Genomic DNA, 21,263 nt, shown 5'->3' on the forward strand with positions numbered 1-21,263 from the left:
CTGTGTGGTGTTAGTGAGTCAATGGGACATTTCAAAGTGACATTTATTCTTGGACGCTTGTTTTTCAAGCAACAAGTAACTTACGCTGCTGGAAAGGGTTCTGCAACTGCAGTATTTCAGGTGTTCCCCCCCTCCCCAGCACAAGCTACGCGCAGACTTCGTCTGGCTTGAGGCATCAGTGTCAAGGTAGCGTAACTACGTGGATTTTACAGCAATATTCCAGGGTGACAGGCAGGTTGCTGAGAGCTGAACACGACTTCTGATCTCCTGCTGACCGGGTAGGTGTTCGAGTTCAGTTCCATTGCTTTTTGCTTTCACAAGTATGTGGTTCTCCTGGATGTTTTGTTATCGAGTTCTAGCAAATAAATAAATAAATGAATGAATAAATACATATGAATAAGATACCAGAGAAAAGCAGAACATTTATAATTTAAGAATAAATAATAAAGTTGCTGGAGGGTAAAAATACCATGAAAATTATTAACAACAGTAGTAATGCCTATTTAAAATGGTAATGAAAAGCAGTCTGCTCTGTAACTAAACTATTAAATAAAGGCCCAAACAACATTTTCAATCAAACCAACACCACTGGTATTACCTAGCTTGCCCAGAGTTTACCTGAGGACCTGGTATTTTGCTTTCCTGCTTATTGCATTCTGAAGAAGTGTCTGGCAGACTCATAAAGTTCACAGACACCATCTGATGCTCTTCTCTGACCACTGGTTTTGTCAGTGTCGCAGCAGAAGAAATTTTTTCTTATAGGATGAGCAAGCCTATTAAACACAGAGTGGGGACCAAAACTGAAACTGGAAGCTGCTGGTATTTAATAAAATGGTCATGTACTGGTTGCAGCAGTGTCGGTATGTGTTTTGCCACTGATTTGAAGGGAGCAGGATCTGGAATGTGGTACGTTTTGTTGCAGGGCATGGCCAAGCACGCTACAATTTGCGGGTCTACTCAGCCTCTAAGAGGCATCTAAAAGGTGCTGCAATGCTATTTATTGTCTTTAGTAAGGTCGTGCCTCCTTTGTGCTTGTGGATGGTGTGGGATGGTGCCTTGCCCCGTACCTGGCTGCCCCGGCTCCCCTGCCCTGCGGGGCAGCCCCTGGCACTCCCGGGGGGATTTGCTGGATGCTTACGGTCTTGTTCTGGTTTTTCAACGGGTTAACGCAAAATGGAAGCATCTTCATCCGTATATTGGTACCTGGGTAGAAGCTGGCTTGTCTCGGGCTTCAGAGTTCTGTTGTCGCCATGCTCTGAATAACTCCAGCAAGATGTGGCTCAAAAAAGCAAGGATGAAAAGCTGGAAAGAGAGCTCTTTTGGCTTTAGTTAGCGCTGTTCAAAGCCTGGGCGTTTGGAACTGAGCGTTTGGACTTTGCATTGTCTGATTTTCTTCCCTGTAGCCAGTCTCCCTCCTCCCCTCTTGCCATAATTTGCATTACGGTCTTTTTTCCCATCCAATCCCCTCACTGTGTTGTTTTTTTTTTTAATGAGAGCTGGTGCAATTTATCTCAAAATACTTGAAGCAAAGATGAATCCAGCTTTAAAGAACTCTCAGGGGTCTGCCACAGGGGGCCCAAGTGTTTGCAGAAGGCAGAGAGTCTCCAAGCAGATGTTGCTGCTCCTCCAGCAATGTGCATGGATATTAGGAAATGTATTCTCTTTGTAGCTTCTTCCTAAAAGAAGGCAACCGCTGAGTAAGGTGGCATTAACTGGTTTTAGTAACAAAAACCAGAAAGTGAACGATGGGGAGCTGAACGGACTCAAGCAATGAGTTGCAAGAGGCCCAGAGAAGAAGGGTGCCACGGCAAGAGGTGATGGACTGGATGAAATCGGAATCTTTCAGCGACCGAGACTCTGCAAAAGCTTTATAGACTCTACGATGTAAAGAGGTCGCACAGATGGAAGACGCTTTCTATCTGTCTTTCTCATAACAGTTTTCTTAGCAAAACGAGCTGCCTCTTATCCTTTGCTCCTGAAATAAAGAAGGGCTGCTGCCTGTTTTTGCATTTTAGACACTACTCTTTTGTTAAACTGTGCTTTCTGTTGGGAGAAGTCGAAGGGAAGGTCGATGGGAGTCACCCTTCTTTCTCTTCGTGTGCTCCTCTCAAAAGGTCTTGCCCGAAAGCTGCGCTCGGGGAGTATGAAATCCAAATCTTCAACGGGTTTCACCCCAGTCCCACTCCCCTGTCAGCTGACACCGGCGCTGGAGGAGCTGGGCTGAGCTGGGGGCCCCAAAACCACACACGGGGCAGAGCTATGGCCGGGGGGGCAGAGGCCGACAATTAGAACGGGGCGGGGGGGGGGGGGGGGGGGCTAGATCATTGATTAGCATATGGGATTCCTTGCAGTCAACTTTACCCCCAAATTTTTGCTCAGGGGTCATGTAAGGTCATCCATTAACACATGGGGTTACTTGAGGTCAACGTTTCCCCTAAAAATTCTCCTCGGGGCTACTAGAGGTCCCCAATTAACACATGGGGTTACTAGAGGTCACCAATTAACACGGGGGTTACTAGAGGTCACCAATTAGCATATGGGGTTACTAGAGGTCAACGTCCCCCAAAATTCCTCCTCGGGGTTACCAGAGGTCACCAATTAACACATGGGGTTACTAGAGGTCAGTTCCACCAAAATTTCTCCTTGGGGTCATCCAAGGTCACCAATTAACACATGGGGTTACTAGGGGTCATCAATTAAGACATGGGGTTACTAGAGGTCATCAATTAGCATATGGGGTTACTAGAGGTCAATGTTCCCCTAAAATTTCTCCTCGGGGTTATTAGAGGTCACCAATTAACACATGGGGTTACTTGAGGTCACCAATTAACACATGGGGTTACTAGAGGTCAATGTTCCCCCCAAATTTCTCCTTGGAGTTACTTGAGGTCACCAATTAGCATATGGGGTTACTAGAGGTCAATGTTCCCCCCAAATTTCTCCTCGGGGTTACTTGAAAACACCAATTAACACATGGGGTTACTAGAGGTCATCCATTGAGACACGGGGTTACTTCAGGTCACCAATTAGCATATGGGGTTACTAGAGGTCATCAATTGAGACATGGGGTTACTTCAGGTCACCAATTAATTAACACATGGGGTTACTTCAGGTCAATGGTTCCCCTAAAATTTCTCCTCGGGGTTATTAGAGGTCACCAAATAACACATGGGGTTACTAGAGGTCATCCATTGAGACACGGGGTTACTTCAGGTCACCAATTAGCATATGGGGTTACTAGAGGTCATCAATTGAGACATGGGGTTACTTCAGGTCACCAATTAATTAACACATGGGGTTACTTCAGGTCAATGGTTCCCCTAAAATTTCTCCTCGGGGTTATTAGAGGTCACCAAATAACACATGGGGTTACTAGAGGTCATCCATTAAGACATGGGGTTACTTCAGGTCAACATTCCCCCCCCAAATTTCTCCTCGGGGTTACTAGAGGTCACCAATTAGCATATGGGGTTACTAGAGGTCAATGTTTCCCCCAAAATTTCTCCTCAGGGTTATTAGAGGTCACCAATTAACACATGGGGTTACTAGAGGTCAATGTTCCCCCCCAAATTTCTCCTTGGGGTTACTTGAGATCACCAATGAACACATGGGGTTACTAGAGGTCATCCATTGAGACACGGGGTTACTGCAGGTCAGCAATTAGCATATGGGGTTACTAGAGGTCAACGTTTCCCCTAAAAATTCTCCTCGGGGTTACTAGAGGTCCCCAATTAACACATGGGGTTACTTCAGGTCAATGTTTCCCCCAAAATTTCTCCTCGGGGTTACTAGAGGTCACCAATTAGCATATGGGGTTACTTCAGGTCAACATTCCCCCAAAATTTCTCCTCGGGGTTACTTGAGGTCACCAATTAACACATGGGGTTACTAGAGGTCAATGGTTCCCCTAAAATTTCTCTTCAGGGTTATTAGAGGTCGTCACCAATTAACACGGGGGTTACTAGAGGTCATCCATTGAGAAATGGGGTTACTAGAGGTCAGTTCCACCAAAATTTCTCCTCAGGGTTATTAGAGGTCACCAATTAACACATGGGGTTACTCGAGGTCAACGTTTCCCCTAAAATTTCTCCCCAGGGTTACTAGAGGTCACCAATTAACACATGGGGTTACTAGAGGTCATCCATTGAGGCATGGGGTTACTTCAGGTCACCAATTAGCATATGGGGTTAATCGAGGCCACCTTTACCCCCAAAATGCTTGCTGGGGAGGGTGTCACCAATGAATTACCCCTGTGGGTCAGCTGAGCTCCACCACACCTGACCCCTGTGGTTGGGGTATCAATAAGCTGCGGACACCACATTACCCACAGGGTTACTTGGCCAGCACATTCAGCCTGCTGGGCCCAGCACCAGGCTGCCCTCCGGTCACCCAGTTGGACCATCAGGCTGCAACACGCTGCCGCCATTTTCTTCTCCCCTTCAGCACGGGCGATGCCCAGCACCAGTTCGGTGCTTGATTGGCTTCGGAGTTCCATCTTGGCCCAATGGCGGGTACGTCTGAGCTCAGCCAAACACTGAGCCCAACTCCTCCTCTTCTGGCATGTGAGGTGAAGAGCGTGGTTCCCAGGTCCAGCTCCTCGGTGTCCTCCCTTTCTGCCTCGGTCGTGCGTCAAGGCTTGCAGTGGTCAACGAGCGCTGCAAGTGGGTGCTTACCCCTACCCCTGTGCTCCCCCCCTTTTTCTGCTGAGCTGCAGCTCAGTTCACATACATACCTGCTCTTGACTGTGTTTAGGGTTTTCCGAGGGATAAAGGTGCCACAGTCATGACAAGGTATGGCCTTGGGTCTCTCTGCTTTAAATCACTCGGGAACCGGCCTCGCTGGCCTTCAGCTGTGCTCCACATTTGGGGATTTGGGTACTCTGCACACGTTTTTTTCCCTTCCCGCTCCTTCCCTCGGCTCTGCAGCTGGCCATAGGGGTGGGCCCCCACCCCTGCTTCGTTCCTGAGCTCCCCAAACGTGCTGCTCCGCTTTCTCCCTGCGGCAGCTCCTCAACCGGCGGCACCAAAAACCTGTCCCCCACACTCGGCTTTTGCCCTCCCTTAGGAACCACCGGCCGCGGGCCGCTGCCTCCCGTCAGCGAGTGCCTCCGGTTCTTCTGCGTTTCAGCGGAACGTTGTTTGAAACAACGTTCAGTTCGTTGTGCCTTCAGTTCAGCTTTTGTTTTCACCAGCGCTGTTATCATCCTGCTTTTTGCTTTCTGCCTTCAGTTCCCCCCCGTTATTTGGCTGACTGCTTAAAAAGTGTAGATATTGGTATGACGCCCAGGGAAAATGGAACAAAACCAACCCTGCTCAGACACGAACAGGAGGCTGGTGGCCTGCAGAGCAAGCCTGCGAGGAACTGATTTACACAGAGCAGATTAATGAAATTAAGAAACTGATCTCGCTGGCAAAAAGACAGTGAAGACCCCTTCACAGCTGCAATGATCTCAGACAATGCTAAATAAAAAGACATAATTAGTATTTCTCCTCACACGTCCGTGTCATCTTCAGAAACGCGAGACACTAAACCCTAGATTAATTTCCGAAAACAAGAGTCTCTGCTGAGTGTTATACAAAGACATAAAGCAGACTTAGTGCTGGGGCAGTGTCAAACACACGATTATAAAAATCACAAAATTCCATTGTTTGTTATTTATTTCAAAAATCATGGCCACGTTCACTATCTCTCCTGCTGCTCCCATCAATCTCTTCTAGTAGGCCTTCCCTTCCATTCATCCAACACCGTTTTAATGCTGTGCGTGTGTTTTCAACTGCATCGGGAGGTGAAAGCAAATGCCTGATATTTTCTTAAAATATTGAGAGCGAGGGCAGGAAAAGCAGATAGGAATTGGTACTAATCACCTTAGGAAGGATGATTTTTCCCGTCTAACTCCTTAACCATGCTCTGTTTAACAAACTACGGCTTTCTAGACTTCATCATCTACTGTGCAAATAAGAATGCAAATACTCCTACAGGTGTCATAGACAGTTTTATTCTGAACAGGGGAAATCACAGCAGATGTTTGCAATCTATGTAATGCTACATACACAGGGCCTGAAAAAATTCAACTTGAAATGCACTTTCGTCAGTGTAGGAACCTATACAAAGCCAACAGAAAACCAAGAGCGTTACAGACTAGTGATAATTTCCTCCGAGTACAAAGTTCCCCGTACGTAACCGAGCTCGTATGAATCTGCAACAGCAGCCGCCTTTACAGCTCAGAGGCACACATTTTGCTGCTAGATTTTCGCTGTAGCACAGAATTCGAACCACATTTTTCAACCATAAAGAGAAAACCGAACCCTGCTGTGCTGAGAACTCCTTGTCTCTAGCCAGGATTTAGCAGATACGTCGGAGATGACTCGATTCCAGTGAAACTGTGTGTCAGTGCAGGGATGCAGAGCGAACAGAAGTCCTCAAGGCAGTAAAGGCTGCAGCAATGAGAATAAAGGTCTGTCTGGAAGGATAAAATTGTTTGATCGGTTCGGAAACATTTTTCAGAAGCCTAAAACTCCGAAGTCAGGGAGTAGAAATAATTTTTTTTTTTTAATCAACCAAAATGTGCTGAGCCTGGCTTGGGTTTTTGAAGAAACGAGTAAGCTGTCAATACTGAGTCAGCTCAGTAGCGCAACCAAGACGCCAGGTACGATTCTTCCCACTTCAATTAGCCACAGCATGTTCATTAGTGTCAGCTGAGATGCAGCTGGGCCTTCAGCCTTCAAACTGTAAATCCCATGAGGAACTGCTGCTTAAGTTAGTTTAGTGCTGAACTAATAAATTGTAGGTGGTAAATAACTAATGAAGTAATGCAACGATTTATATCACATTTAAAACCACAGCAGTCCTAGCACCTATGGTCGTATTGCGCAGATCAGAAAATACACTGACCCAGTGATTCTGGATTTGGTATCTACTGGCTTCCAGAGCCATTGGGACAACTTGACTATTTAGAGGATGATACTTTACTTGCCCACCCACATCCCTTCATGTGAAACCCTACTGCACAAAGGCAAAGTCTGACATCCCAATTAGAACCCCGCAGCTCACAGAAATGGGGTCTTTACTGCTCAGCCAACAAACAAATCCTACCTTCCGCTGGCCCCCTATTTTATTCACAGCTTCCTCCTTTCTGCGCTGTTCTCCAGCTTCTCTCCTTGAAATCCAAGCTCCTCCAGCTCCCTTTCCGCTTCAGGCCGGCACATTTCCCGCGGTGGGAACAGGACCATGTATTGGGACCGCAGCAGAGCATGCCGGCTCTGCAGCTGTGCTAATGAAGGGCTGTGCCTGATATCTCTGTAATGCTTAAATAAAAGCAGAAAAGGTATGCAACCGCGTGCCCAAGGGAACAGAGTTGCTTTATAGAAATAAAGGAAGGGAGGAGATGAATAGGTGAGACAGTCTCTCATTACCAGACATGACTTCACCTATAGGCCTTCCTCTTGCCTCACAGCAATGACACTGGCTTTCTTTCACAGCGACTCATGCATTTCAAAGGGCCAACAGCATAAAAGGAATCTAAAAATAGGTTAAAGCCTGAAACCAAAGAGCAGCTGTTTCATTAGCAACAAGAGAAGCAGAAGGGGAATGATTTGTAGGGCAGAGCTCCCTAAGTGTGCCAAACAACTTGTACTTTATGTATTTTATGCTATCTTACAGAAGTTCTTCTAGTGTCTGGACACCTATCAGATATGCAGTAACCGATATAGCTAGGACCTGCCGTGTGCGTGCTCTTCTCTCCTTATCCTGATGAAGATTACCGGGAATCAGGGTCCTGGGACACGGACACCTATCAGCACTCCCTGTTATCAGACATCCTACAGGATCATCTTGCACTGGAAGAGGAAGCTTGCAGAAGCTCAGGTGGTGGCAGGAGGTCTCCTGTGGGAGAAAGATCCCGGTGGAAGGGAGACGGAGCCTGCTGGGAGCTGCATCGTTGCTGTGCTCTGACACAACAGCTGGACACGCACTCTGAACTCCGGCTTATAAAGTATCAGTTGCACAAGGTGGATCCTCTGCATCCTACACATCCTTGAACATCTGCAGTTCTCCTGCAGAGAAGTGCAGATCAATGTTCACCCTCTACCCAAAGACTCTACAATTCATCAAAACGCTGATCCCAACCTTGAAAGAGCCTGTACCGGCCAAGTTCTTCAGCTGTCCTCGAATGACAGCCTGAAAACAGAATGCAAATGGTGAGCAGAACAGAGAGGGATTCGGTGTGCTCAGCCCAGCCAGGATTCACTGTGTTAGCTGGGAAGAGAGCAAGTAGAAACCCATCCTGTGTGTGTGAGTACACAGATATTGCAGTTTAGAGCAGGTATTTGATTCAATAAGACTGAGTTTAGAGATGACAGCGCTCAGAGCTCATGATTATACCATCATTAGACAGCTGGTAGGGGGACACAGGCCAGGAATGACATTGTTAAAGCAAAAAAAAAAAAAATAAAAATCAAGCAGAGTTCTAGACCACTGACAGCTATATATGGTGTGAGAAGGGATGAAATAAACTGAAGCTCAATCCTTCAGATTACAGAGCAAGGGAAGGAAAAGAGGCACCAACATTGAGGCTCCAAACAAGGCTTGGAAATGAGAAGTTCAATCCTAGTTCTATCAGACACCCGAATTTATCAAGAATGCCTCAGCCCTCAGTCTGCATATAACCCACCTCTTGCGCCAGCTCACCCTGAGACCGTCAGAACGGAGACCACCACTGGGAGATTCCGCCCTGTTCGGCCAGCTGATCGTTCCGGCGATTGCGAGGCAGGGTACGGGCAGCCAGCAGCCACCCGTGGTTCGTGGCCTGTGGTATCATCAAGGAGCTTGTGCGGTTCCCCATGTAGCCAGAGGCTCAGAGCTGTGCTGTGTATGAATTCCGCCCACGTGGAAAACATCACGGTCTCGGGTCAGCTTCAGAAAAATGATGGAGGATGCCCTTATTTGCATCAGTAGGCAGAGAGCACACGCTACGAGGAGATGACGGTGTGCAAGACATACCAGTCTTCATCATCTTTGTACTTCATTCCTATGGATACGCTTTGCTGCCTGCGCCTGGTCCCAGCCTGGTCCCTGCACGCGGACCACCACCGGGCAATGCCTGCTGTTTTCATCGGCTTAGAAACGCTCGGTACGACCCGGCCTTCCCTCCTGCTGCCTCTTCCAGCCCACAGCAAACTCTGCGTACGAGGACACGTGTGGGGGCATGTTGTTGCGGGTCCCAGCGTGGCTGCGCTATTGAGGTGTAGCTGATATTCCTGCCTCTACGCCAGGGAGCCTCTTTGCTTAGTTTCAGCAAAAGGTAAGGAAGATCGGGAGCCTCGGAGGAGCTACAGAGAATTGGCAGGTTTGGCTGCATCAGGAGGGGTCGAGACGGAGAGCCATAAGGAAAAAGGAGGGCAGGGATAGGGCAAGAGAGAGGGAGCAATTTGTCAACAGAAAAGCAGATGTTTGAGAGGGAAGGCAACTAAAAATCCTTTTCTTTTTCCAACTGGATAGAGGTTGTACAGACGGAGACTGCATTGCTCCTAGACTAGGACCAACAATACTTTTGACGGTACAAAACGACCACAGCCAACTCGAGCGTTTGGCTGCCAAAGTCACACCTGAAGAGATGCTGCTATCTGGGAAAAGCAAAGCAAAAGACAGCTTTCTGCACTGCCTCTCTCTCACTGTTTGCCTCGGCTTTAGCCTTGGAAGATACCTGGTGCTTTAAAGACCTTGGCAGACGGGGGCAGAACTGATCCGAATAAATCAGTTAAGAGGTCCGCATCTGAGCTACTCGGATTAGACTCTCTTTAAAGTTAACGGACATCGTACAATTCATCCTGTACTAAAATAGAAAGCTAAAATAGGACAGGCGAGTCATGCCTAAAAATACCTAATCGCCTCCATTAACTAATCAGGGAAGCCTAGGGTGCCCAGTTCAGCTGCAGATGTATGCACACCGCAGGTTTCTGAGGTAGTGAGACCAGAATCCCACCCCAGGTTCCCGTCAGTCGCTCTCGGAAGCAGGAACGACCCCTTCTTTTCCAACACTGCCTGCAGATCAGCCGGGAGAAACACTCGTGAGATGCTTTGCTGCCTTTCTCCGGCTGCCTCCCCCTTTCCCAGATACTCGAGTGCAAAGCCCAGGAACGTGCCAGTCAAGGCTGAGATCCACAGCACAGCTCCTTTCTCTTTTAAGGTACGTTTGAGGTAGATCAGAGGTACCGAAAACCGAGGCTTTCAGCCCTGGCTCTGTATCCACGACACCGCAGAAGAGCGAAGCGCCTCGTGTCAGATGAGTGGGATAAATCCCTCCCCGGCCGGCCCCCTCCTGCTGCAGCAGGCAGCCGCCCTGCCATTAATCAAGGATCAGCCTCGCAGTCAGCTCCTGGGGCTAACACTTTAATGTGATCCTGTCCTGGTTTCAGCTGGGATAGAGTTAACTGTCTTCCTAGTAGCTGGTACAGTGCTGTGTTTTGAGTTCAGTATGAGAAGAATGTTGATAACGCTGATGTTTTCAGTTGTTGCTCAGTAGTGTTTAGACTAAAGTCAAGGATTTTTCAGCTTCTCATGCCCAGCCAGCGAGAAAGCTGGAGGGGCACAAGAAGTTGGCACAGGACACAGCCAGGGCACCTGACCCAAACTGGCCAACGGGGTATTCCATACCCTGTGACGTCCCGTCTAGTATAGGAACTGGGAAGGGGGGGCGGGGAATCGCCGCTCGGGGACTGGCTGGGTGTCGGTCGGCGGGTGGTGAGCAATTGCACTGCGCATCATTTGTACATTCCAATCCTTTCATTATTACTGTTGTCATTTTATTAGTGTTATCATTATCATTATTAGTTTCTTCTTTTCTGTTCTATTAAACCGTTCTTATCTCAACCCACGGGTTTTGCTTCTTTTCCCGATTTTCTCCCCCATCCCACTGGGTGGGGGGAGAGAGAGTGAGTGAGCGGCTGCGTGGTGCTTAGTTGCTGGCTGGGGTTAAACCACGACAGATCCGGCGAAGCAGAGGAGAGGAGCGGTAGCGAGAGAGATGGTTGCCTTGTGATTATCTTCAAGGTAGGTTCAGCACAGTGCTGAACTCCCCGTAGTAAATCCTGACGCTGGCCAGAATTCAGGCTAGCATGCAGGAACGAAGGAACAACGCTCATTGTTTATGCTTCCAAGGGAACCGTGGGCGTGATCGTAGGTATTTCCGCTCTTAACGACCTGTTTGTACATATACTTAATATAAAGAATTTAGTCAAAGCTGCTTTGAAGTTATCGATAACTTACTGTTGCAAAAATAGATGCCTGTTGGGTGACTATCCCAATGAGTGCTGTGCAGATTCTTGGTAATTAGCCCTACAAACACCATCATTAAATTTTAAACTAATATAAGGAAAATGTGCAAATGAGCATGCTAATAATAGCACCAGCCAGTTTCTTATACTGAATGTCTCCATAAAGATATTCTTTATAACACCTTTGGCACAACTGGGACCTTGCATAATTAAATTTGATTTCACGTTCTTACAACTCTAAGCATAACTGGAGATTTCTAATTAGTTACAATTATTCTTTTCAGAAATGTGTTCTATTTAGTATAATCTTGTATTCGCCTAGCCAAATGCCATACATATTTATTATTATTATGTCCTACTGATAGCTTTTTAACTGAGACATTTTGACCGAGATAAATAACTACATGCCTCCCAACCACAACTCTTTGTGCGGCACCCGCTTTGGGTGGTAAAATAATTTACTAAGTGAAAAATAGCAGTTCATGGAGATGAGATAATCTTCTACTCTGCTATTTTAAAGTAGAGATAAAAATGCAGGCTGATTATCTGCTAAATCTAACATTTCCACACCCCAATCCACCAAAAGCTGCTACTAAAGCGGCCTCAAGAGGACTTCTGTTCTCATTAATGAAACTTCCTCACCTAGCTGCCTTTCCCTTCTGGTAGAAGACAGCAGACAAGCAGGCTACAGTCTTCTCTCCACGGCTACAACGCCCGGCTGGCCGGCAAGCCCATGAGCATTCCTCATACCACTCAGTGGGAGATACAAGTATTGCAAGGCCAGTAACATCCACGCCCAAGAAGCCCACCCCGGTTATCAGTAAAAGACGGATATTGGCCCGTGTCAGTGCAATGCTCAGCAAGGTGCCCCCAACGCAACCCACACCCGCGTGCTACCTGTGCTCCTGAAGCCATGTGGTGCCAATTACAGGAGCAACTAGGCAAAAAAAAATATCTGTTTTCTGCACAACTGTGCCCCGAGCTGAAAAAGCCCAGATGTGGTCTCTCACAGAGTTCACTCAAGCAAGAGGCAGAGGTTGAATTACCAGCTAAAATGGAAATAGACAAAAAGTGATAAATTCAAGAACAAAACACTGGAACTTATTTACTTCTCGAAAAATTAATGAACCCCACGAGCTCATAGGTTGCAAAGCAAATTAAATAAACATCTTTCCCTTTTAAAATCCTGGGGAATTACAGCAAGTGGAATTGACTTTATGCTTGTCTTCCCTCTAATTCACTACAGGTACCTATCTGGTGAAACACAGAAGGGAAATGACAAGACAAATCTATATCAAAATGAAAACAACATTAAACGATGGAGTCGGAGCAGGGCAGGGAGTAGCACGTAACTCTACATATTATGTAAGTTATTTTGTCACAGCAATGCTTACTGTTTCTTCAGTGCTTTATATTCACAGATGTAGGACGCAGTACGCCTTTGGAGGTGATTCTATCACACGCGAGGCTTTGAAAAGATCCACCAGCAAGTTAAAAGTAATTGAATTTAGAAAAGCATTTGTACTTACCGAATATACTGCAGGGTCTCCCTGCTTTCTAGGTCAATGCTGTATCCGACTTAGTTTGCAGTTTTCTCAACACCAAGCGTTCAGAAATCCTAAATATAACACCAACATCATGTTACTTAAATAAATGATGAGATCGTTTCATTTACTTGCAGATTTTTATGCATACAGGTTGTTTATTTTCCATGCTTCCCACATTTTTTTTCTGGACAGGAGCATTCGAAATTTGCTTGGGGGGTAGGGGCGGAAGAAGCTAAAGTTTTAGGGTACTGTGTTTCAACTGGGACATCAAGAAGCATACCAAGCCCTTCCCCCAGCATTTTTAGGTGAAAGATACAATCACAGCAATTGACAATAAGTTGAAGATTACCAATTAAATTGGTTTTTGTAGGCTTAGTTCTCAGATTCAGTCTCTTTTGTCAAGACATATACTTGACAAAATCGGTTTAAACAATTCAGAAAGTTAAAACATTGAAATTTATTGCCTACCACGATACTTCTAGATGCACGAACTTGAAAGGCAACTCCCTGACCGTATGAAAATTATTTTGGCACCAAAAAGTACCGGTTTATGGAATAGAGCAGAATCCAGCCCACAATTCTTAATATGCCAACGTCAAATAGAGTAGATTAAACAGGAGGTTTCACGTTCGGCGTATAAAGCTTTCTATTCTAGGTCACTGACAGTAACCCTCCATTGTAAAGCAGTGATGAGCTTTATATTTTCATTAAAATATTACTTCTCCTTTTGTGTATTAAGGATGATTTCCTATCCTGTTCTCTTTATCTGTTTGTATTTGTTGCAGATATTTCATTATTGATGAAAAGAAGCAATTCAAAATTTAATGATTAATTTTCATGTAAATCTTTCTTGTCTAAATAATTGATGGGAAAGATGAGCATAGGCATTTGGCGTCAGCAGTTGTTATTCCTTCTGCCTTTTCTTATCTTTGTAGTAGCACTTCTCCATCAAGTCCCCTAGAGAACACACCTTTTGGGGGAGGTGGCTTGAATTCCCCAGCCTCGTATCATTCCGGATGGGGAATTATCTGAATACAAATCTCTGCTCTGTCCTCTAAAATCTATATATTCATCCTGCCTCCCATATGGTTAAGTACCTGGATTTTGCATAAAGTCCTCAATCTTCTGCATCACGAGGAGCCTGGAAAGCCACAGACAGCTGATCCCGCAGCTGGCCTGTTTGTCCAAATGCCTATCTCAAAATGCTCAAATTTAGCAAACTAGGCAAAAGGCCAGGCAGCAAAATGCTATTGCCCCACAGCATAAACTGTGCTTGACAGTCAGGATTGAGTCGTGCTCTGCTCCTCTGCAGAGATCTTCCTCTGCCGGGTTCACGGACGTTGTTTCTGGAGATCCCAAACTAATACCGTAGCACTGAAAACTACCCCATCTTCGACCAAACTCTTCCAACGCTGCTTTTCCTTATTCAGTAATTCATATTTACATACGTGGCCCAAGCCTGTAAATAAATCTCTTACGGTCCCTTAAACCCCAAGGGAGAAACTATCTGGATCTACCAGGGCATCTCCTCGGAGAGAAACGGTCTCTTCCATGCTTTTAATACAGCTCGTGTTATATGATTTTCACAGCAATTAATATATTTAATCAACTCATAGAATGGCCTCCTTTCATAATGTTTAAGTTTAAAAGTTTGTTACAATCTGAAGAAAATACTCTGGACTAGAAAACAGGTTATTTTGAGGAAGATAAGTCGGTGGCTTCCTCCTACTCTGCCCTGCTAACATTTTAATATATAAGTATTTTCTTTAAAAGTTAAATAGAATTGTAAGCTGTAACAGGGAATAAATGTTATAAAGATCGAAATCTCTCCTGCCATTTACGTGATAAGTTAAAAAAAGTAACCATCTTTTCATGCTTGGGGGTATTTTTCCCTCAGAAGTCACTTTTTAATCTGATTTAAATCCAATTAAGTCTGAGCATCTAAAATGAAGAACAAGTCTTTGAATTTATGTATAACTGATTTAACTAATCACTTTCTTACTGCAGAGCTCCTAAGCAAACAAACTATGAAAAATAAATGTGAAATTAGATCCAAATCACAGACAGCCTTGATTTTGTTTTTTAAATAAATAAATAATCATTCTGCACAAAGCACGGGCCTCTGTTTGCTACCAGCAAGCCCAAGCTGCAGTTATTAGATTTAAAACCTAATTGCGTAAAATGATTCTATAGCTCAAAAAAGACACTGCGTTTTTTACCTTGGCATTTAGGACAGAAAGCACTCGTGTTCCTTGACAAACCCTCCTCCAGACAGCCTGGGGAGACCGGCAGCAACCAGGGAGGCCCCGCTGCTTCAACAGCTCTAGCCCCGTTTCGGCTGGCCACGCATTTAGCACTTGGCTTCTTCAATTTCTGACACCGTCTTTAGCCAAGCGTGCTGGGACCTTGCTGGCCGGTTGCTCCCGGGCGCGATGCCAGCCTGGGAGGTGTCCCGCCATCCCTCGTACTCTCCTCGCCTGCCCCAAAGGAGGCGACAGGCATCGGAGCCCGCTGGAGACGCAGACGGGCATCCACCCGCCCCGCAGGCTCCCCGACCCCCGCGCCAACGTCAGCCAAGACCCGAGCCGTACGTCCCGTCGCCGAGCTGTCTCGCGAGCGGGCTGCCGGCGCTGCAGAAGGGGTTCGTTAGGGAGGAGAGTTTGAAGGACAGGTAGGAAGCGCTACCCTTTCATCTTGCTGTTGCTCCGGTCGTTTCTGTTCGTCCTCATTTGCCAGCGCTGACACTGAATGCTAATCACATCGGGCTTTAGCCAGCCCCGGGCTGCCATTTCCAGGCAATTAGTCCAGGTATCCCACACTTTACTCTGACTTCCTCCTATATCAAGCAACTTCGGTAATCCGCGGATATTTCAGAAGCGTGTTTGAGACCTGGAAATCTCAGTTCCTGCCACATCTTATCTACAAGTTGAAGAAAGAGCGTGCTACTGTCATCACAACTGTGGCATGCTGCGTGTTACAGAATATCATAATTGTATAACTACAGGATAACGGAATAACTTTTAAAGCTCCCTGTCATAAAATATCTTCCACTAAAGTCGCTGTCTGCTTCGTATGTGGAAACCACTATCTCATCAGCGACGTGACGCTGGAATACCGCCAGACGCGGCGTGGCTCAACGCCTGATAAAGCGGCTTTCTCGCTGTGGATCACAAGCTCCATAGCTGCAGGCAGAGCTCCTCCCAAACTGGTTGGTACAAATTAACACGTGCATCCAGCTTCCTCGAGGCAATCTCCCTGACATTTTTCCTTCCCCTCTCACACGCACGCTCCCATACATCGGAACTGGGCTCCCAGAGACTGCATCTGGAAAAGCGCCCTGCAGAAGCAGCTCATTCCTGAAACACCTATTGGCTGTCTATCATAGTTCATACACAGCTGCAAATGCTGCTCGCGACAGCTCGGAAACCCTGAAGCTGTTCAGCCTGGGCAGTAAGAGCTGAGATGGCAAGCCCAAAATGACAGCTCTTAACTCACTGCCTCATTCCTTTCCACGAAATAAAGTTTTTTCTCCTCCGCTTTTGAACTATGTAACAGATTACAAAGCTTTCAGAGGGCAAAACGTGCGTGCCTTGGAGATACGTCTTAGGTGCGCACGCAGGGAAAGAAACTTACTCAGATTATTTCTTAAACCCCGGCACAATTCTGTGCATGCAGCTCGGTGCTGTGGCAATGGGCAACAGTCAGCTTGGGCTGTCATTTGCCAGTGATTTTTCTCAAGGTTTAAGTGAAAGGATTACTCAGCTAGAGGTCATCTTCATTTTTTTATGATACTTGTTTTGATAATCCAAAATTTACCACAGGTTAAAAGAAAAAAAACTTCAATAATTTTTAAGCCACCTGAAGATTCTCCCATTCGGTCCATAACATATGTGTGTTCCAATTTCTCATCTTGTTTGCAATCCCTACCTAATAACCCTTGGCACTGAAGAGGATTAAGCAACAGGATGATTTTCACAAATCGTATCGTACTTGCCAAGCATTAACTGAATGCCATTAAAGGTCCAAGCATCTGAGTTGGAATTGCAGGTATTTCTCTTCCTCCGTAAACAGCACTGAGGAGCCCACGGGCAACAGCAGAAATGCAAGAGGCTGATATGCAAACAAACCCCGGGTTAGCTCCCGATGTTTGTCAGGGCTGTTTTTTAGTCCTGGACCTCTTCATCACAGCAATCAGCCAGCCATATGAAGTCGGTTTCCTAAATTGCCACAGTGCACTGTAAGCTGCTCCAGTATTGCCATTCTACCTGGTATCTTTAGGTATATTATAGCCCAGTTAGCCCAGGTGTCATGAGAAAACACATTTCTGTCCTTCTTTCCTTTAAGGCTGATATACTGGGAGATTTTTTCCTGGGTAAATTTTTCCCCTAAACATTGACAGCCTGGAAAATTGAAAGAAAAACATACCATCGAGAGATTTGAACCGTTTCCCTTCTGTTCTGGAAAAAGGTGAGTTAGTTAAAAGGTAATAAAAAGCGATGGATTTGTGGGAGAGCAAAATTAGCCATGATATATTTTAAAGCACTTTTGATCTATTTATTAAAAGTCAAGATGTGCTTCAAAAGAAATCCCAGTGCACTTTCGAAAAATTGCATGGCTTAAAAAAGATGCACTTAAGAAGTGAATCGACACTTTTTAAAAAATTGCACTGGGATTTATCAGTGTGGTACCAGTAGCAGGGAAGGTTTTGCTGCAGCATTCTAATTAGCACAACCAGATCTTCTATAAACTTGAGCGCTCCAAATTTACAACAATAGGGGAGATGGGTTTATGCACAAAGCATTTTTCCAGTATTTATTACGGAATAGTTCCCCCCCCCACCCCCCCACCCCCCGCCTAAACTGCAGTCGCTGTCAGAAACGCAAAGAAAGAAAAATAGGATGGACATTGCTGATGGCAGTGCACCTTACTGATGAGGTGGCATTCGTTATCTTCCCCTGCATAATTGGATTTAGGTATGTCACCATTTTAAATATAGCATAAGCAGTCAATTAAGTTCTATTTCCCACTTACAAACCCATAAACAGAATAAAGGAAGCCAATGGCGGGGGAGCGGGGGGAGTGAGACAGGGAAGGAGGAAGGCACAATTTAGGAATTGCTCTAGACAGCATTTGATTAAGAAAAACAAGGTATGGCAATTCATACACACACAAACACGCTCCTATTATTCAAGGCTCTGCAAATCTCCCAGAGGACAGTTTAATGGCCACTATCTACCCTGACCAGATGAAGTCCCTTTGCTTAATCCCCAGTCCTCCTGAACTTTAATCCACTGCTATTTAAATTTGTCATAAAATCTTTTATTTGCCTTGCCATGTTATTACCTAATCAGTAAGTATATTATGTCCTAATAACTTGTATGTGTTCACTTTGGCAGCTGAGTAGAGGATAGGTTACTCTGCCTGCCTGAGCTAGCTGTAAATAAAAACACCGTATTTAAAAACTAGAGAAGAAATCATACAGCAAGATCAAAAGACCCCGATCCTCATCCTAGATTAGCATCATGAAACGACAGATCCTTTCTTCTTTTGCAAAAAACAATTTTTTTTTTTCCTCTTCTCGCCACTATTTCCTCAGTGCCACGTTAACGCTTTCGATGCCTGCACCGGGCAGAACAAGCCATTTACCTCTCAGACCTAGGAGCCACATCTGGGCATCCCTTGCGGGGACTTCGCAGGTCGGGGCGGAGGCGAAAGCTGGGCAGAGGTACTGACAGACCCAGTTCTCTGGCTACCGAACCACCACCACCACCACCTACCAGACCACGCTGCTCCCCGGACCGGACCGCAGCCCCCAGGAACGTGCATTGGGATAATACCGTGCGACAAGTCAACTCACAAGTTGGATCGGCATCCAGCAAGTTTGAGAGCCTAACCTGCAAAAGAGGCAACGATCAGAACCGGAATTAAATTGATAGTGAAAAACCTATTCGCGTTCCCACGTCCGCTGCAGTTTGGGTGCATAACTCACGGCGGGTGCATGTCACTGACTTGCAAGAAGTCTATTTTCTTGGAATAACAACAGCCTGAGCGAATACAATCTTGTCAAAAGATAATGGTCTCCTTTCCCCCAGCCTGAACTGAGCAGCTATTAAAAGCTACCAGAATACAAGAGGCAAAATATTTACTGCATGTTTATTTGAACGTGCTACACAGTCACCTTGAATTATAATAGTACTCCTGCTTCTAGCTGCGTTTTTAACCTTCTAGAATTTTCTTTTCTTCAAGCCACGAGAATAAATTAGGCAGGGAAACAATACTGAACCTAATACTTCACCGTACACTCAGTGGCTGCTAAAAATTCTGTGATCTCTTGAGTTCTGCTAAAACAGAACATATTTAGTATTTTGCTCAACTAACCGTAGGTATTGAAAGTAAATGGTAAAACGACAGGGCTCTGACTATGTCTGGTATTAGGAGAACTGCGAACTTTTGATTTGGAGTTTTTTGACAGAGGCAGAAGTTATAAATATCAGCAAGTGTTCTGCAGTGCTTCACTGATGTTCCCCCTGTGCAATTTGTTTACTGCTTCAAGATATTAGACAGCCATATATTTTACTTTCCCTGCTAGTAGCCAATTTGCAAGAAAGCAAGTAATATAAAAATAGCTATTTACTCTGTAACAAGCAGTACAGTACATTATCACTCGACATTGATGTTGTTAGAGGATAGCAAATCAATAATCAGTTCTTATTCAGTAACTTTGTAAACCATCTGCTCCTATCATTGCAAAGCATGCTCTGCTGCAGCAAAGCCTTCACTGCCCTACCAACAAACAATTTCTTTCATAAAGTCTAAGACAATGTCGTACGAAAAGCTTTCTAATTGTCTTACCATTTAAATAAGTGAAATGGTTAGGTTATACAGCAATTCTGCAGAAAGAGATAAATCGTATCTCCCTGCAAAAGTTCGCCCTCACCAGAAAATGCTTTGTTTACCCTTCAAACTCAAAGTTCGTGATTATATGATATATTACGTTACTAGTTCCTACACGGCAATTTTATTATTACCATTTATCACCTGATCGGAGCGGGCCCAAGATGTGCAGCTGAGAGCACCGCGCGCCGACCTTGCTCCAAAGAGTTCCCTCTCGGCACAGGTCTGTCCAGAGCTGACTGCTCTGCTCACCTGTGTGCCTCAATTTAGGCACCCAGGAGATTCCTTGCAGAGGCCCTCAAAGGTATCTACCGCTCTTCACTAATCGCCTAGGGACGCCAGCACTCGTTTTAAGGTACCGTTTCATTAAATATCTGAGAACAACTTGGGAAGAACTACACAGTCACTGTAAAGTCTCAGGTATCCCACAGAAGATTTAAGAAACGTTCTACCAAGGATGAACGTGGGGATACGGGATGGGGAGGGCAGAACTGCAAGCAGAACTTAATTGGAAGGTTTACAAAGCTTTAAGCCTCCAGTAATCACTTTTAAGCTGCCAATAGAGTCATCACTTTCCTCAGCCAGTTGACTGCTCATTAGAAAGACATGAGCAATGTAGAGACTCAGCATCCCAGTCCTGCTCTATTTTACTCACAGCCCTTTGCTTCAACAATAAATCTTGCCTTTACAACTCCAGCCAGGCAGCTAGGAAATGCCACGCTGCCGGCTGGCTGCTCTGCCTTCCCGTCCTGCCGCCCCGGCACCAGCCCCACTCTCACCGCACTCCTCCCAGGCAACTAAACCTCAGACTCCATTAATCTCACGAACCAACAGAGTTTTCTCCCTTTACCTTCTGTAAATAATTCCGCCCACGCATCTAAATTAAAACACAGCAACCCCTTGCTCCAGCCTCCTGCTCCCACCGTGCAGCCGTGGAGGAGCAGAGGGTACCCCCGGCCCGTGCCCACCCCCAGCGCGTCTTCGTCTTCGCCGGCACGGGGAAGCCGCAGCTCCGAGACGCACGCTCCTGCTCTTGGACCTTCTCCCAGCGGCCAGGGTCAGGGGCCATTTCCCACAACCCAGCAGATGGTGTCAGGATTTATTTCTAAATAAAAGCACAGCACAGCACAGGAGGCTGAAGCAGTTTCAAACCTCGAGTGCCTGCATTCTAAAGACAAAGGAAAAAAATAATCTAATAATCTTTTAGCGTATTGATTCCATTGGACTACTTTTTTGGTTTCCTTGGCTTGGGAGTCTTTCCTATAAATCACTTCCACATTTAGTGTCACCAGCTTCATGAATTCATTTGTCTTTGCTAAAAGCATCATTGCCTGTATTTACGTTACCTGGCTCTTCAACCCATGTGTTTCTCTTGCACACACCTCTTGTAATTTAAACTGCCCAATGACATCCTATTTCCAACATCAAGTAATATTACTTCTATTTGCTTGATTTCAGCTCCACTTTGCTCTCATGCAGAAAGCCAAAAGAATGTTTGTAACCTAGAATATTTCAGTGATGTCCCATTACATATTTGATAATGGCTTTCCAG

General features: G+C 45.7%; 3 long non-coding RNA genes across 6 annotated transcripts; 1 reads left to right on the plus strand and 2 right to left on the minus strand.

The window, feature by feature from the left end:
* Positions 1 to 5,973: 5,973 nt before the first annotated feature.
* Positions 5,974 to 10,525, minus strand: LOC128153016 (uncharacterized). Of its 2 annotated transcripts, XR_008238819.1 has the most exons (3): positions 8,686 to 10,525; positions 7,093 to 8,175; positions 5,974 to 6,460 (listed from the first exon to the last, which is right to left on the minus strand). It is a non-coding gene; the product is annotated as an uncharacterized LOC128153016 (long non-coding RNA). The 2 variants fall into 2 exon arrangements; XR_008238818.1 differs by having other exon boundaries at positions 7,093 to 10,525.
* A 414-nt stretch (positions 10,526 to 10,939) lies between these two features.
* Positions 10,940 to 19,080, plus strand: LOC128153018 (uncharacterized). 2 transcript variants are annotated; one of them, XR_008238822.1, is made up of 4 exons: positions 10,940 to 11,046; positions 12,517 to 12,635; positions 17,162 to 17,284; positions 18,414 to 19,080. It is a non-coding gene; the product is annotated as an uncharacterized LOC128153018 (long non-coding RNA). The 2 variants fall into 2 exon arrangements; XR_008238823.1 differs by lacking the exons at positions 17,162 to 17,284; positions 18,414 to 19,080 and adding an exon at positions 13,603 to 13,920.
* LOC128153017 (uncharacterized) lies at positions 11,038 to 14,010 on the minus strand. 2 transcript variants are annotated; one of them, XR_008238820.1, is made up of 3 exons: positions 13,915 to 14,010; positions 12,800 to 12,888; positions 11,038 to 12,319 (listed from the first exon to the last, which is right to left on the minus strand). It is a non-coding gene; the product is annotated as an uncharacterized LOC128153017 (long non-coding RNA). The 2 variants fall into 2 exon arrangements; XR_008238821.1 differs by lacking the exon at positions 13,915 to 14,010 and adding an exon at positions 13,286 to 13,584.
* Positions 19,081 to 21,263: the final 2,183 nt, after the last annotated feature.

Source organism: Harpia harpyja, chromosome 16 (assembly GCF_026419915.1).
Source record: "Harpia harpyja isolate bHarHar1 chromosome 16, bHarHar1 primary haplotype, whole genome shotgun sequence".
Classification (NCBI taxonomy): Eukaryota; Metazoa; Chordata; class Aves; order Accipitriformes; family Accipitridae; genus Harpia; species Harpia harpyja.